Below are 14,931 nucleotides of genomic sequence, written 5' to 3'. Positions count from 1 at the left end.
CCGGCCGTTACCATGGCAACGCCACCCAGCCCGGGAGGAGGGGCTGGGACGGAGGAGGCGAGCCCATTCCGGGAGAGGGGGGGGGGGAGCGGACAGACCCATTCCCAGAGTGAGGAGGGACCGTGCCCGTCCGGCTGCCCGGGCCCCTCCCGTATTCCAGCCCCCTCGGGGTTCACTCACCGGTGACCGATTCGAGGATCCAAAGGTCCGAGCGCGGCCCAGCCTGCCTCACCGGCCGGCCCCCGAAACACTCCTGACAGACAGGACCATGGAGGAGAGGCCCCACCAGCCTAGAGAGGCAAAACTCCTGCGACCCGGGCTGCGGCGGCGGCTGCGTAGGAAGGAAGCGTTTCCGGGGACAGCGGCGGAGGGGCGGGGCTTCGGCTGCGCAGGCGCGGTGGGTGCGGGCCCCGGCGGAGCCGGGCAGCGAGGGCGTGCGCATGCGTAAAGCGAAGCAGTGAAGCGTGCCGGCGGTCGGAAGTGAGGCCAGAGAATCGTAGAGCTTGCGTGCCCTCTAGAGGGGGATTTTGAAGAAAAAGAGAGCAACCAGGCAGGAGAAGAAAGAGGGGTAGTCAAGGGCAAGGAAATGTTGACTCTCTTTAGCAACGATTTCCAGCATTTTCTTCCCCTTAAAGTCTGGGATATTTGTAATGAATCTGCGAGCTCTCCCGCCGACGATTTTGCCATGGTTCGCGTCCCACAGATGAGTGACCTGAGGGTCAGTGAGGAGAGCAACATACTGCTGTCTGTGTCAGGGACGTGAGCGAGTGGCCCTGGGGATTCGAATTCAGAAGTTGCCAGCACCACAGCGTTGATTTGATACCTACTTAGTTCCAGTGAGGTTTGGATTCATACTGCAAGAGAGCCCCTGCCCTCAGACAAAGCTTCATTAGAAGGCAGAGTAGTGGGAGTTTTATCTTGTATCCGTATTCGTATTTATAATGAGAAAACACACACACACACACACACACACACACAAAACACACACAAGAGGTTCAGAAGTCCTGAAGGTCCTGGGAGCAGATCCTGACTGCTTGCCGCCTGTTTTCTCTCAGGCTTCTCTTCTGAGCCCAAATACTGTTACGGACAGTCTGTAAATATTTGCTGAATGAGTCAAGAACAGAGAAAGGGCAACAGCAAGCTGATGAGTCACTTTATTCCTGCACCAGCAGAACAAAACCCCTTAACTTCATGGATAATAGCCCCTCCCCCGTGAAAAGAAGGGCAGTAACTGGTTCCAGGAAGGCACCCTGGGTTTTCCAACCAGCGGTGCGAGCTTCAGGACTAGCAAGCCACTTCCCTCTTTAACCTTAGCTTCCCTGCTTATGGAATGGGGAGTTAGACAGTAATGTTTTCCAACACTTCATCTACCCTCTGCTAATTATTTTCCCATTTAGAAAAAAGTACCAAAGACTCATGTAACTACCAATCAGAACTTCTGAACAGCATGTGATAACCATATTATCACCTTGGGTTATACAAGTCCAGACAAAAGTAAAGAAACCTGAGACTTTATCATGAGAAAGTATGTGATTTCCCTTATCGTTTGGAACTACTGTAAACAGTTCACTTAGACTCCAGTTTGGAAGTTATGAAGGCCCGGAGATTTCTGAGGGACTTTCCAGCTCAATCAACCTCTTAAGTGCCTCAGTTCAGTTCAATAAAAATACAGCGGTGGGCGTACCTGTTGCTGCGCTCACCCTCTCTATCGCCACCTGCTGCTCACCTTGTTGGCTTGCAAAGCACAGGGGCTTAGTGCTGAGGAGAGGGGCTAGCTGCCCTCTCCTGAGGGCAGAAAGCCGAGTGTCATCTTCAAGCGGTTCCATTTCAAAACCTTCAGAAGGGCTTTTGGCTTCATAACAGGAGTGGCCCTGCAGGCCGAGACACTGGACCACCATCCGGAATGGTTTAATGTGTACAACTAGGTCCACATCACCCTGAACACCCGTGAGTGTGCAGGCTTGTCAGAACGGGACATAAACCTGGCCAGCTTCATGGAACATGGAGCAGTGCCCATGACCTAGACCCTGCTTTTCCTCTTCAGGGAAAAGGGTGACTGAACTGGAAATCCAGAGAGAGAGAGAACAGAGGAGTCACAGTATGTTGCTACAGTCAGAATTGCCAAATTCATCCGGCTGCCTCCATCTGGGGAGTGAGTCTTTGCTGTGGAAAGAGATGCCAGCGTCACTGCTTACATCATGCTCTTCATCCTTGACCTCTGTTAAATGTACACTCATTTGAATAAGATCCTCCCATCCTTTATAGCTTCCCAGCAACCGTAATGGTCTGCTTTCCAGGCTATATCTTGCTCTCTTTCTAATTCATTTCCCAAGAATCTTATCGTAGAAACCAGGATCCTAATGCCGCCCCCTCCTATGTGACAGAAACATGTGTGCTTTTATGTGTCAAGTAAAATTGTTTCACTGGAAATTAAGGGGTGGGGCAAAACTAGGTTAATAAGAGTAATAAAACCACAAAGAATAAACAGTGTTTAGTGTACTCACAACTGTAAACCCACTTTTGCACACCCTGCATATAGTCAAATCCTTCTGGCCCCTAATTACAGGACCTAGTGTTTCTGAGAAAACATCTTTTTAAGCACCTACATGATCTTGTTTCATCCTCACAATCCAAGAAGATAGATATTATCTTACTTTAGAAAAGTAAAAACTGAGGCTCAGAAAGGGGGTGACTCTACCTAGATTAGAAGCTCTTAGGAAGCTGAGCTAGGGTTCAAACCCATGACATCTGACTCCAAACACCAAGATATGTTTCCAGAAGAAAAGGGAAAAAAGAAAGAAAGAAAGAAAGAAAGAAAGAAAGAAAGGGAAAGAAAGAAGGAGGGAGGGAGGGAGAAAGGAAGGGAGAGAGAAAGGAAGAAAGGGGAAAAGAGAGAGAGAGAGAGAGAGAGAGAGAGAGAGAGGAGAGAGAGAGAGAGAGGAAGACGAAGAGATATAGAGAGAGAGAGATAGAAGAGAGAGAGATAAGGCCGTGCTGGAGTAATTATTCGGACTCGAGCGCTATCGAGCGATCCATATCTAGGCTAGCTCTCTCCTCTGCCTCTCTCGCTCGTCTTCGCCTCACTCTTGCTCTCATCTCTCTCTCGTTCTTGCTCTCTCCCTCTCGCTTTCTCGTCTCTCGTTTCTCTCTCTCTTCCACTCTCTCTCTCTCTCTCTCTCTCTCTTCTCTTTCTTGCTCTTCTCCCTGCTCCTCCCTCTTACCGCTCTCGCGCCTTTCTCATTCTCCTCTCAGCTCTCTCTTGCTATCTCGTTTCTCTCCCCTCTTCTCTTTGCTTCTCTCTGACCGTCTCTCTCCTATAATCCAGTCAAGTTTTCTTTCATTTCGTTCTAGTCATCGCCTCTCTCGCTCTCTCGCTCTTCGCTCTCTCTCTCCTCCTACTCTCTCTGTCCTCATCTCACTTATTTGTTCGTTCGTGGAAGGACCCAGTTTACTCTTTGTAAGGCTTGTGATTGGGAGGAGAGGCTCAGGAAAAGTGCTTGAGGTTTAGCTTAGTTCCTGAAAGCAGCTCCATCTTCCTGCCAGGTGCTGGGACATGCGGCTCTTCCTGAGGTGTGTCGCCTGACGTCACAGCTGGACCCTGTCCACCCCCTCTCCTCCCACAGAGGGAAGGCTCTCCCCGCCCACTCTTCTGAAATGGAAAATGCCCAGAGTTGAGGCAGGCTGGAGAGCTGGTGCTGGTCTCCTCAGAGCCTGGAATTTTGTTTTTGGGAAACCCCCAAGGGCCAGCAGGACAGCCCACTGCAGTTTCCTTTTCCGTGAAGGATGCCAGCTCTGAAATGCTCACCATTCCTAGCCCTCGCAATGGGCATCGTCCTGTGTTTTCATTAAGGTGCAACACGGAAAACAAACGCTGGGGAAAACCGCAGCAACTCCCTTGGCCAGCCTCTGTGGTCCATTTTAAGAATTTGACTCCAGGCAGCTGGAGAAGAAGAACGAGCTTTGGGTTCAGACCACAAAGCCTGAGCTAGGACTACACTGACTTGCCATGTGACCGTAGGCAAGTCCTGTGCTGGTTCTTAGAATACCAAACTACACAACAAAAGAGGGGCATTGGACTCAACTTGCAAAGGCAGCCCATGGCCCTGTTCCATCTGAATCACCTAAGGAACAGATCATATAGCAGATTCCAGCTAAGTCTGAATCTTCAGAAGCAGAGTGCAGAGATCTGTAAATCTAAAGAGCTCCCCAAGCTGAACCTGGTTTGGCTCAGTGGATGGAGCGACAGCCTGTGGACTGAAAGGTCCCAGTTTCGATTCCGGGTCGGGGTGGGGGTGGGGGGCATGTACCTTGGTTGCAGGCACATCCCCAGTAGGGGTTGTGCAGGAGGCAGCTAATCGATGTTTCTCTCTCGTCGATGTTTCTAACTCTTTATCTCTCTCCCTCTCTGTAAAAAAATCAATAAAATATATTTTTAAAAATAAAAAAATAAAGAGCTCCTCAAGTGATTCAGAGGCTCAGCTATATTTGCTAATTACAGAACAAGATTATCTGTAATTGACTTCAAACCAACTCCTCCTTCTAACAGAAAATTGCCCCATGACCTTGCTATGTGTGTGCCTCTCTTTGGACCTCAGGGTTGTTTTTTTTTTTTCCATCTGTAATATGAGGGGGTTGGACTAGAATAGCTGATCTCCAAGGGCCCTTCTCTAGCAGCCAAGTTCGTGATTCCAAACTTATGAATGAAATTTTAAACTTGAGGTCGGAGGCAGAATGACAAACAGCCACAAGCTGGGACAAACTGTCCCCGGGGAGAGGCTCTGATCACTTGGTGACGTCACGTATGTCACTCTCACACTGGGCCCCCCTGTGGGCAAGTGAGGACAACTGCTGCTGGGGTCACATTCCAGATCCACCCCACAAACCCCCTGGGAAGTGTCCTCATACAAGTCTAAGGGCTTTGGAACCCTGCTTGTATTTGAATCCTGGTTCTACTTCTGTCTTGCTGGGTGACCTTGAGGGAGTTACTTCACCGCTCGGAGTTTCAGTTTCCTTCTCTATAAAATGAGGATCAGGCCGAAACCGGTTTGGCTCAGTGGATAGAGCGTCAGTCTGCGGACTGAGAGGTCCCAGGTTCCATTTCTGTCAAGGGCATGTACCTTGGTTGCGGGCACATCTCGAGTGGGGGTTGTGCAGGAGGCAGCTGATCGATGTTTCTCTCTCATCGGTTTCTAACTCTCTGTCCCTCTCTTCCTCTCTGTAAAAAAATCAATAAAATATATATTTTTAAATAAAAATAAATAAATAATATGAGGATCAGAATAGTACCCAAGTCATGGGCTGCCCTGAGGGCCAAATCTGAGCTTATCTCACTGCCTGATAAACAGCATTATGTAAATATTAGCGATATGAATTATTATTCTTTTTCTTCTGTTGGAATGTGGGAGTGGCAATACCTGATCTCTCAGATTTATGGCAAAAATCTAGGTAGCTATCAGAATAAGCCCAGTGCCTGGCACACAGTAGGAGCACAGTAAATGTGGCACCCTCTCGTTAACCCCCCCCCCCCCCCAAGGCTCTCCAGCTCCCTACCTTTCTTCCTTTTCCCTCCCCTAGGCTACCTTACAGCCCAGCTCACATGATCCCTTTCAAAGAATGTTTGGTGAAAGCACGTCAGGGGAGACGAGTGCCGAGTGCCGCAGGGACAGGTTATACAACCCCACGCGCACGCTTTTTGGAAACTATGTGGGAGGCCAGCGTTTGGCTCCTTGTCCTCTGCATCAGTGACCGTCCTGGGCTCTGGCCAGCAAGTTCCTCTCTTAGAAGTGAAATTGGAGAGAGGGACTTCATCGGCTGCCTGTTTTCTCCCCAGACTGAGAAGCCTTTGTTACCTAGACTTTTTTTAAGGGCTGTAGGCGGCTCCATGTTTGAGGAGGAGAATTTGCTGAGCACCTACTGTGTGCTAGACATCTATATTTGCTCATTTAATCTTTATATAATTTCAAAAACAAGCCTGTGAATTGTGGATAAAATATTTCCACTTAATAGATGAGGAAAATTGAGGCTCCCTTAGTTCACAGCGGGGTGTAATTGGTCTTGACCCTAACTAGAAATTATTCCTTTTTCTGATGTGTTCTTTACCTTGTTTTCACTATCATTCGTTCATTCAATCATTCATTTTATATCCGCTGGCATTTACCAGAACTGGTCTGGGTGATACAGATATACACAAATAAAGTGAAGAAAGATAAAAACTCTGACTTCATAGAGTTCATGTTATCAGGGAGAAGACAATAAATAAGTCAACCAAATGATAAAATTCAACAACAAGTAGTGAAAAGTGCTATGACGGAAAATGGGGGAGGAAGGAATAGAGAACAAAAATGATAAGGAATTAGTTCAGAAATGGCAGTCCGGAAAGACTTCCCATTTTAAGTAGAGATCTGATTGAAATGAAAAATGGAGCCAACTGATTATCTGGGAAGAGCATTCCAGATAGAGGGAATGCAGTTCCTCTGAGGCAGGAGTGAGATTGGCATATTGGAGAGAGAGCGAGGAGGCCCGTGTCACAGGAACAAAGGAAGGAATGGAAGTTCTGGCCCCAAGAATTTCTAGCTTACAGTTCATTACCATCTTACCACACCCCCTGGGAGGTAAGAAAGGGGAGTAGGAATTGGGCCTGAAACCTGGGCATGTCTAACCTGTAATGGAACCGGTGACCTCTCAGTGCACAGGAGGATGCTCAGCCAACTGAACCACACCAGCCAGGGCCCAACAAATATGTTTTGAGTGCTCACTAGGTAGCCATCACTAGGCTAGTCTCATCATAGAAACAGACACGGCCCCTCCCCGCAAGCAGCTTCTGATCTAGCAGAGGAGACACACAGTAAAGCAACAAAACAAATAACTGTATAAATATAAATGGCAGTGAGTGTTATGCAGGAAGCAACATAAAAGAATGTGGGCCCTAGATGGTCAGGCTCAGTGGATAGAACATTAGCCTGCGGACTGAAGGGTCCTGGGTTTGATTCCAATCAAGGCCATGTACCTTGGTTGCAGGCTTGATCCCTAGCTCTGGTGGAGGCAACCAATCAATGTATCTCTCTCACATTGATGTTTCTCTCTCTCTCCCCCTCCCTTCTCCTCTCCCTAAAAATTAATGGAAAAAAGTATCCCCAAGTAAGGATTTTTTAAAAAAAGAAAAAAGAATTTTAGCAGGACCTCAGGGAAAGGTCTCTGTGAGGAGGTAAACCTGAAAGATAAGTGAAGTTAGCCAGGGAAAGGATGTGGCAGGCAAAGGAAGTACAGCTTTGTATTGGATAGTTGAGGAAACTAAAGTAGAGAGTTTGTCATCACATGATAATCCTCATTTTTAGGAGGAGAAAATATAAAGCCAAGATGTGTCATAAATCAAGTGGCTAGCCAGGCTTCAACTGAGGTTCTTTACTTCCCTACCCTGTTACCTTTCTGTTGTACCAACAACACTTGCTGTCTTCAAAGAGCACATTCTGAGTTTTGTGGCATCTGGAAAATACACTCTCTCCACCTTAACCAGTCGTGGGATGGAGGCTGGGGAAAAGGACCTCAAAAGAACAAAGAAATGCCCGGGCTGGTGTGGCTCAGTGGTTTAGCATCGATCCATGAACTAGGAGGTCATGGTTCAATTCCCAGTCAGGGTACATTCCCAAGTTTCTGGCTCATCCCCTAGTGTGGGGCATGCAGGAGGCAGCGGATCAACAATTATCTCTCATCACCGATGTTTCTATATCTCTTCCTCTCTGAAATAATATATATATATATATATATATATATATATATATATATATATATATATATATATCAAGATATATATATATATGTATGTATATATATATATTTTTTTTTATTATTATTATTATTTTTTTTTTTTTGAGCAAAGAAAGTTGGGAGGAAAGGGAAGGCTCAATGAGTGATTATTAAAGTGTGATGATGAGCCCTAGATGGTTTTGTTCAGTGGATAGAGCATCCGCCTATAGACTGAAGGGTCTCAGGTTCGATTCCGGTCAAGGGCATGTACCTTGGTTGCGGGCACATCCTTGGTGGGGATGTGTGTGGGAGACAGCTGATCAATGTTTCTCTCTCATCGATGTTTTAACTCTCTATCCTTCTCCCTTCCTCTCTATGAAAAAATCAATAAAATATACATTGTTTTTTTAAAAAAAATGCAATGATGAGCTGAGGTTCAAAGTGTCCTGCTTTGCACTGAATCACATGACCCTATACTACCACATAGAAGTGCTCAAATGAACGATAGTCTCTATCCAGACTCAGAGGCAATAGGGAGTTTGTGGAAAGCGCCCTGGGCTGGAAACCAAGGGATCTGAGTTTAGATGAAGATTTGTAACCCGGACAACTCACTTCACCCCTCTGAGGTTTAGTTTCCTCAACTATCCTACACACTGGTTGTAAAATCCAGCCCTGGCTACCCTCTGGAATTATCTGGGTGTGCAAATGCAATAATAGCCTAGATGAAACCTCTTTGAAGAACTCTGTAGAACTCTGTCAATGGTTAGAATTGTTATTATCTATGCCTTTCTCTAGCTGTCAGAGCGGGATTCGGGGAAAGCAAGAGCTTAGTATGTGGGTGGTTCTCGGGGACAAATCTTTCAACCTCTTTTCCAGCACCTTCCTCTCTTCTCCTTTGAGGATGGGACACTTCAAAAATGTTTCTGTGGGGAGAACAGGAATCAGACCCTTAAGCTCAGTGGGACGTGTGGAGAATGAAAGAAACCGGATTTGAATCTTATATTAGTCAGCTGTTGCTGCATAACAAAGAACCCCCTCCCCCCACTCCCCACCCAAATCTCAGTGGCAAACAGCAAGAGCATGTATTTCTCAATCATGGGTTTGCAGGTCAGCTCTGTTACAAGGTTTGCTGTCATTTCTCCTCTCTGAGCCTGTTTTCTCGTCTGTAAAAGAGAAACACTACCCACTTCACAGGCTCAGAGGAAAGATGATGTTCAACACTCCCTCTTACCTGAACGTACCTTCTGCTCAGGGTATGTTAGAAGCTAGATGGTGTTCACCCTTTGGGCCAACTAGTAATCCAAGAACTGGTCTGACCTGAAAGCTCTCGCTCTAGGAGACAATGAAGGACAATCAGACTGGCTGTCCCCCAAATTCAGATGAGAAGAGAGAGCCAAAGAGTCAGAGGCACACATCCAGGAAAAAAGAGACACTCTTCAATAAAGACCACACAGGCTTCAAAAGATGGAGAGAAGTCAGCCAGGCTTGGAATCATCTTAGTTCTCAATGTCTTTTCTGTTTTAGTCTTTAGCCCTCCTATATCCTTCTGATCCCCCCTTTTTTTTTCTTAAAGAGTTCTGAGACATGGCTCCTTACAATTGCAAGAGCTGCTTTCACACAGAGAAGTTACGCATAAAGTTGCCAGCCCACGGGGGCCTACTGTTCACTAATGAGGAAACTGCTTAAGAGCAAGGATGATGTCTCACTCATCAACATTTTTCAAAAGGTCTCTTCCAAAGTTTATTGGATAAATGAGCAAAGGAATGCATTTCTATGCTTGCCTCTAAGGACAAACATCCAAATGGCATTCATCTAGTTACCTATAGAGCCAACACGTGCTTGAGCAAAGTACCAGGGATACATCTGTAAACAAGACGGTGTCCCTGCTTTCATGGAGTTACATCTGGTGGGGAAACAGATGATACATAAGTAAAAGAATAAATACGTGCTGTCAAGTAAGGAAAGTGTTATAACAAAAAATAAAGAAAAGAAAAGAAAAAGCAAGGATAAAGTGACTGGAGGGGGTGAGGGTTATTTTTAGAATTCTTTAAAATGCCTTAGAGGGATGCTGACTCATGGTGTGGGCCTTGGTTTGCCTATCTTACAATCGGCTTGCCTATCTCCTAGGTTGAAAGGTCGGGAGGGTCCTTCCCAGTTTCTGTAGTTATGCAAGGCAGTGGCTGGACATTCCATGGCCTCTGGAAGCTCATTGTCCCGAGCTGGAGCAGAATTTGCATGTCGAGGAAGGCTGTGGAGGTTTGGTGCCTTCTGGGAGAGAGCCCCACACCCACTCTCTCAGCTGTTCTGAAAATAGTGACATGATCACTGTTATTTGCATTGTGTGGGGAGTTGTTGGGGGGGGGGGGGGAGATAACTCCAGACCCAGAGGAAACCTCTGTGATCATAAAAATGGATAACATTTACGTGCTAAACACCATACTCTCCATAATCACGACAGAACAACTACACTGACTCCCAAGTTACAAATAAGGAAACCGAGGCACAGAGAGGTCAGGTGTCCTGCCCCAGGTTATGCAGCCAGGATTCAGCCCAGCTCTCTCTGACCCTGAAGCCTACACCCTTAACTTTTGTGACTTGGAGAGAAAGGAATGTCTGCTCAAGGACAGGGACAGATGGAGCACCAGAGGTCTCAGGAGGAAAGAGAAATGAGAGCTCGACAGAGGGATTTAAGAAGGCTTCCAAGAGGAGGAGGCATTTGAGCTGTAGCCACTTGGCTTTGGTGTCTCTGGATGCTCCTTATACACCCAGCTTCAGTTAGCTCTGCCTGAGGGGCCTGGGAAAGGGGCAGCTTCATCCTTGATGGCTGGATTTCATCTCCTTTTTTTTTTTTTTTTTTTAATACATTTTATTGATTTTTTTACAGAGAAGAAGGGAGAGAGATAGAGAGCTTAAAACGTCGAAGAGAGAGAAACATCAACCAGCTGCCTCTTGCACACCCCCTACCGGGATGTGCCTGCAACCAATGTATTGTACATGCCCTTGGCCGGAATCGAACCTGGGACCCTTCAGTCCGCAGACCGACGCTCTACCACTGAGCCAAACCGGTTTCGGCTTCATCTCCTTTTTTGAGCTGTGTGAGGTGGGTGCTTGTTGACTCCTTAAATTACTTCTTTGCTTGAAAGGAAGCTGGGGGAAGAACATCCCCCAGACTCACTCCATCTCAGGGGTAGAAAATAAGAAAGGGGTGGGGAACCAACATGGGGGCACGTACTATGGACCTGGCCATCACTTTATTCCATCCTCCTAATTACCCCCAAGAACTAGGCTTTTTAACCCCATTTTACTGAGGAGAAAAGTTACTCTCAAACTTCCCTCTAAACGTCACTTATTACTTATAATTTATTTATTTCTCCTCCTCCTCCTCCTCCTCTTCCTTCTCCTCCTTTTCTTTCCCTTCTTTGTCTCTGTTTTCTTCTTTAAGTAGGTGATGGAACCAGGATTTTAATCAAGAACTTCTTACCCTAAACCCTGGGTGGGTGTTTGTTTTGTTGGAAGGCTTTTTGTTTTTCTGGTGTTTTTTGTTTGTTTGTTACTTCAGTCTCAGACAGAGACTTGGGGACCTCAATTCAGTTTTACAAAACGTTGACTACTGCATTTTGTTTTCTGGCAGACAAAAAAGAACTCATTAGGACTTTGTAAAGGGCCTCAGGGTCTTGTCAAATTGTTTTTAACTCTTTGGAGGTCATAATCTTGTTGTGGATTTGAAGATTCTTGCCCTAAAAAAAATTTACATAGAGGCATACCCTCCAAAAGAAGTGACCACCCATGTTTCCTTTGCCCCAAACCCAAGGAGCACAGGTTAAAACCCCACAAGGCTGCAACTAGCTGTACTCAAACATACTGCACTCCTTCAAAGGGATCCTCAGAACTTGGAGAAGGGGAAGCTAATTCTTTTAATTTCAGGGGGTTGGCAAAGTTTATAGAAGAGCTTCCAGTAACTATCTCAACTAGGAGTCTTTGATCTTTTTTGTTAGTGTGCTCTCTAAATGATTATTGAAAACGGATGTACTTCCTGGCACACTTTTTAGTTGACAGCTAACCTTTGTCATCAAAAGTTGACAATAGGCCCTAGCTGGCTTGGCTCAGCAGATAGAGCATTGGCCTGCGAACTGAAGGGTCCCAGGTTCGATTCAGGTCAAGGGTATATGCCCAGGTTGTGGGCTCCATCCCCAGTGGGGGACTTGCAGGAGACAGCCGATCTCTCATCATGGATGTTTCTCTCTCTCTCTCCCTCTTCCTTCCTCTCTAAAATCAATAAAAATAAAAATAAAAGTAAAAAAGTTGACATAGTTACAAAGGTTGTAATTCCTGACACACTGTGAAGTCATACATTTAAAAATAAATGGTTATATAACTCTTTAAGATCTATCTAGTTAATTAATATCCTAGCAATTTGATACTTACAACCATCCACTTAAAAAATACATGAACAGAGTTAGAGCGGTGGCAGCTTTTGGAGCAGATACAAAACTTCATGACATTTACAGGGAGCCAAGCCTCTGATAACATTTGGGAATCTTCAGTGATGCTCTCCCCTATCCCACTCCCCTCACTCCTAAAAAAAAAAAAAAATAAAAAAATCCCAGGACACTGTCTCCAAGTTTAAAACGTCAGAAGCCTTGGGAACTTGTGCTGGTGATTGGAACAGGCATGAGTGCTGTGGCTGCACCTTAGGTTCCAGCCCTGAAATCCTGGAAGGAGTTAATTCAGGCCTTACTGGATGCTGTCACTGATTTTGACCTTGTAGACGATGAGGAGAGCAAAAATTTCAGAAATGTCTCCACGAGGATAAGGCTCTTACTCATGTTGCCTGTGAGCTTATTCAGGAACTCTCTCCTCGGGCTAGTAATGACTGACCCACACGTTTCAAGGACTGTTTACATGCAGTATTCAATGACATGGACTCAAAGATGGGAGACTCGAAAACAGCAGCTTCACCCAATGAAAAGTGGAGCCCTGGTACTGACCACACATTTCAACCATCTCCTGGGACTGTACGCAGCAGATCAGGGAAAACAACGTGAACCCCTTGACCTCACTGATGAACAGAAGGTGCTAGAATGGGCCCAAGAGAAGCTGGAGCTGAGCCGTGTTACACGTCCTTGGGGCCTACACCCACCCTGGCAGCACTGTCTTTCATCCAGCTGGCTCTCAGCATGTGCTCAGGAACGCTGAAGTTATGAGAGAGATTCAGAAACTCGATGAAAACAAGTCACGTCTTCCCCAGGGTGTGGCCAGATTGTGGATGACACCACTTTCCAAGCCCTTTTCCCTGCAGGCTGTCAAGCATAAATCTGATGTAATACATTTCATACTGGTTTGGATAGGAGATAGAGAAGTTCAAGAAGCTTTAAGAAGGCATGGGAAACAGGGATTTACGCGTCCCTTATAGAGATGAACATACTGGTTTTCCAGGATATTTCAAGCAGCTGGCCTGTGAGACGCCCAGGAGGGGTAGGTAAGTCAACAGGGATGGTACGAGAAGGTCAGCTAAATGGCTCATCTGCAGCACACAGCGAAATAAGAGACCGCAGGACACCAGAGGCCTACAGAAGTCATCGCCATTGGACCACGCTGCAAGGCCCTACCGGGGACAGTGTTGAACAGTAAACTTACAAGAACCCAGCACAGCTCCCACGAAGAACCAAACCCAGAAGTTGAAGGCTGTGGCTACATCGAGTGGGGGCGGGGAACGTTCCAACTTAATCCTTCTTGCCAGTGGATTCTTGATCTTTTTTGATTTTGTATGGTTTGTTTGTTTCCCAGTTCTTGGTCTGATGTGTCCTGTTCCAGTTGGAGAATACCCAGATGTAGCCCACCAGCCCCCCTCTAGGATGGACACACTGCTTGTGTCCACTCAGCAGGTCAGAGTGGTATCTGCTGAGTAGGCTGCTGCTCTGCGTGAAGGCTTGGGAGGTGGATGCCAAGGCCTGACCTTTGCCCTCAGTGTAGTTTTGTACTCTAGACTTTGTGGTTCAGTGAAGCTTAATGACTTTTTAAAAAAAAAAAAAAAAGACGTGAAGCTCTAGTTTTCTGGATCTCTTACAGTGTACAGCATTTTACTTCCCACTGTATTAAAAGCTTTTTTTTTTTTTTTTAAAAAAAGTACATAAACTGGCTTTTCACTACATCATTCCCTTTTCTACTCGAACTCCAATGTCCACTCCATGTTCCATCACAAAATTTTACCATATGTATTTTTATGCTTGGATAGCTTATTGATAATTCTGTCATATTCCTCTGTCTAAAAATATATGTTAATATTAGATCATTATTTTACTTCCTATGATCATAAGACTAGATATTAAATTTTTCTATCATTATAATTATCACTAGTGGCCCGGTGCACAAAATTCATGCACAGGTGTGGGAGGGGCTGTTTCCTTCAGCTCAGCCTGCACTCTCTCCAATCAGGGACCCCTTGGGGGATGTCTGACTGTCAGTTTAGGCCCAATACTTGTGTGATCAAACCTAAACCAGCAGTCAAACATCCCTCTCACAATCCGGGACCGCTGGCTCCTAACCACTCACCTGCCTGCCTGCCTGATCGCCCCTAAATGCCCTCCCCTGCCAGCGTGATCTTGTCCCCAACTGCTCTCCCCTGCCAGCCTGATCTTGCCCCCAATGGCCCTCCCCTGCTAACCTGATTTCACCCCCAACTGCCCTCTCTGCCACAGCCCCCACCACCATGGCTTTGTCCAGAGGGAAGTTGGATGTCCAAAAGATGGCTGGTTGACCTGGTTTAATTAGCATATTACCCTTTTATTAGTATAGATAGATTATATAGGATAGGACTTCTTAAATGGGGGGAAAAGCCTTTTTTAGTAGGAGGAGAAGCTCTTGGCAGACAAAAATACATAATCCCTATATCTGGACTGATAGCCAGCCATATGCACTCACTATACTGCCAAACCAGTCATTAAAAAATTGAACTTCTTTCTTACGCCTTACACCAAATAGCTGTTGCCCTTAAAACCTCTCCTCAGCCCCTACCTTAGGTTCTGCCTTCACAGTTCACCCAGATTAGGTTCTGATTAGTCAGTTTCTATGCTAGACAGTCTCTGGGCCTCTCTCCATGTCTGATCAGAGAGGTGGTGCTGATCAGCAGCCTCCACAGAGGCCCGGAGAGAAAGAGAGGGGCTGCTGGCCAGGCCCAAAGAGAAAGAG

General features: G+C 46.2%; 2 pseudogenes; both read left to right on the top strand.

Moving 5' to 3' along the window:
- The first annotated feature begins 268 nt into the window (after window positions 1–268).
- Window positions 269–2,332, top strand: LOC118707867 (annotated as a pseudogene).
- Window positions 2,333–3,553: 1,221 nt separating this feature from the next.
- LOC118707866 lies at window positions 3,554–13,849 on the top strand (annotated as a pseudogene).
- Window positions 13,850–14,931: the final 1,082 nt, after the last annotated feature.

Source organism: Pipistrellus kuhlii, unplaced genomic scaffold, assembly GCF_014108245.1.
Source record: "Pipistrellus kuhlii isolate mPipKuh1 unplaced genomic scaffold, mPipKuh1.p scaffold_m20_p_6, whole genome shotgun sequence".
In the NCBI taxonomy this organism is placed as follows: domain Eukaryota; kingdom Metazoa; phylum Chordata; class Mammalia; order Chiroptera; family Vespertilionidae; genus Pipistrellus; species Pipistrellus kuhlii.
This window is presented reverse-complemented; position numbering and strand designations above follow the sequence as displayed.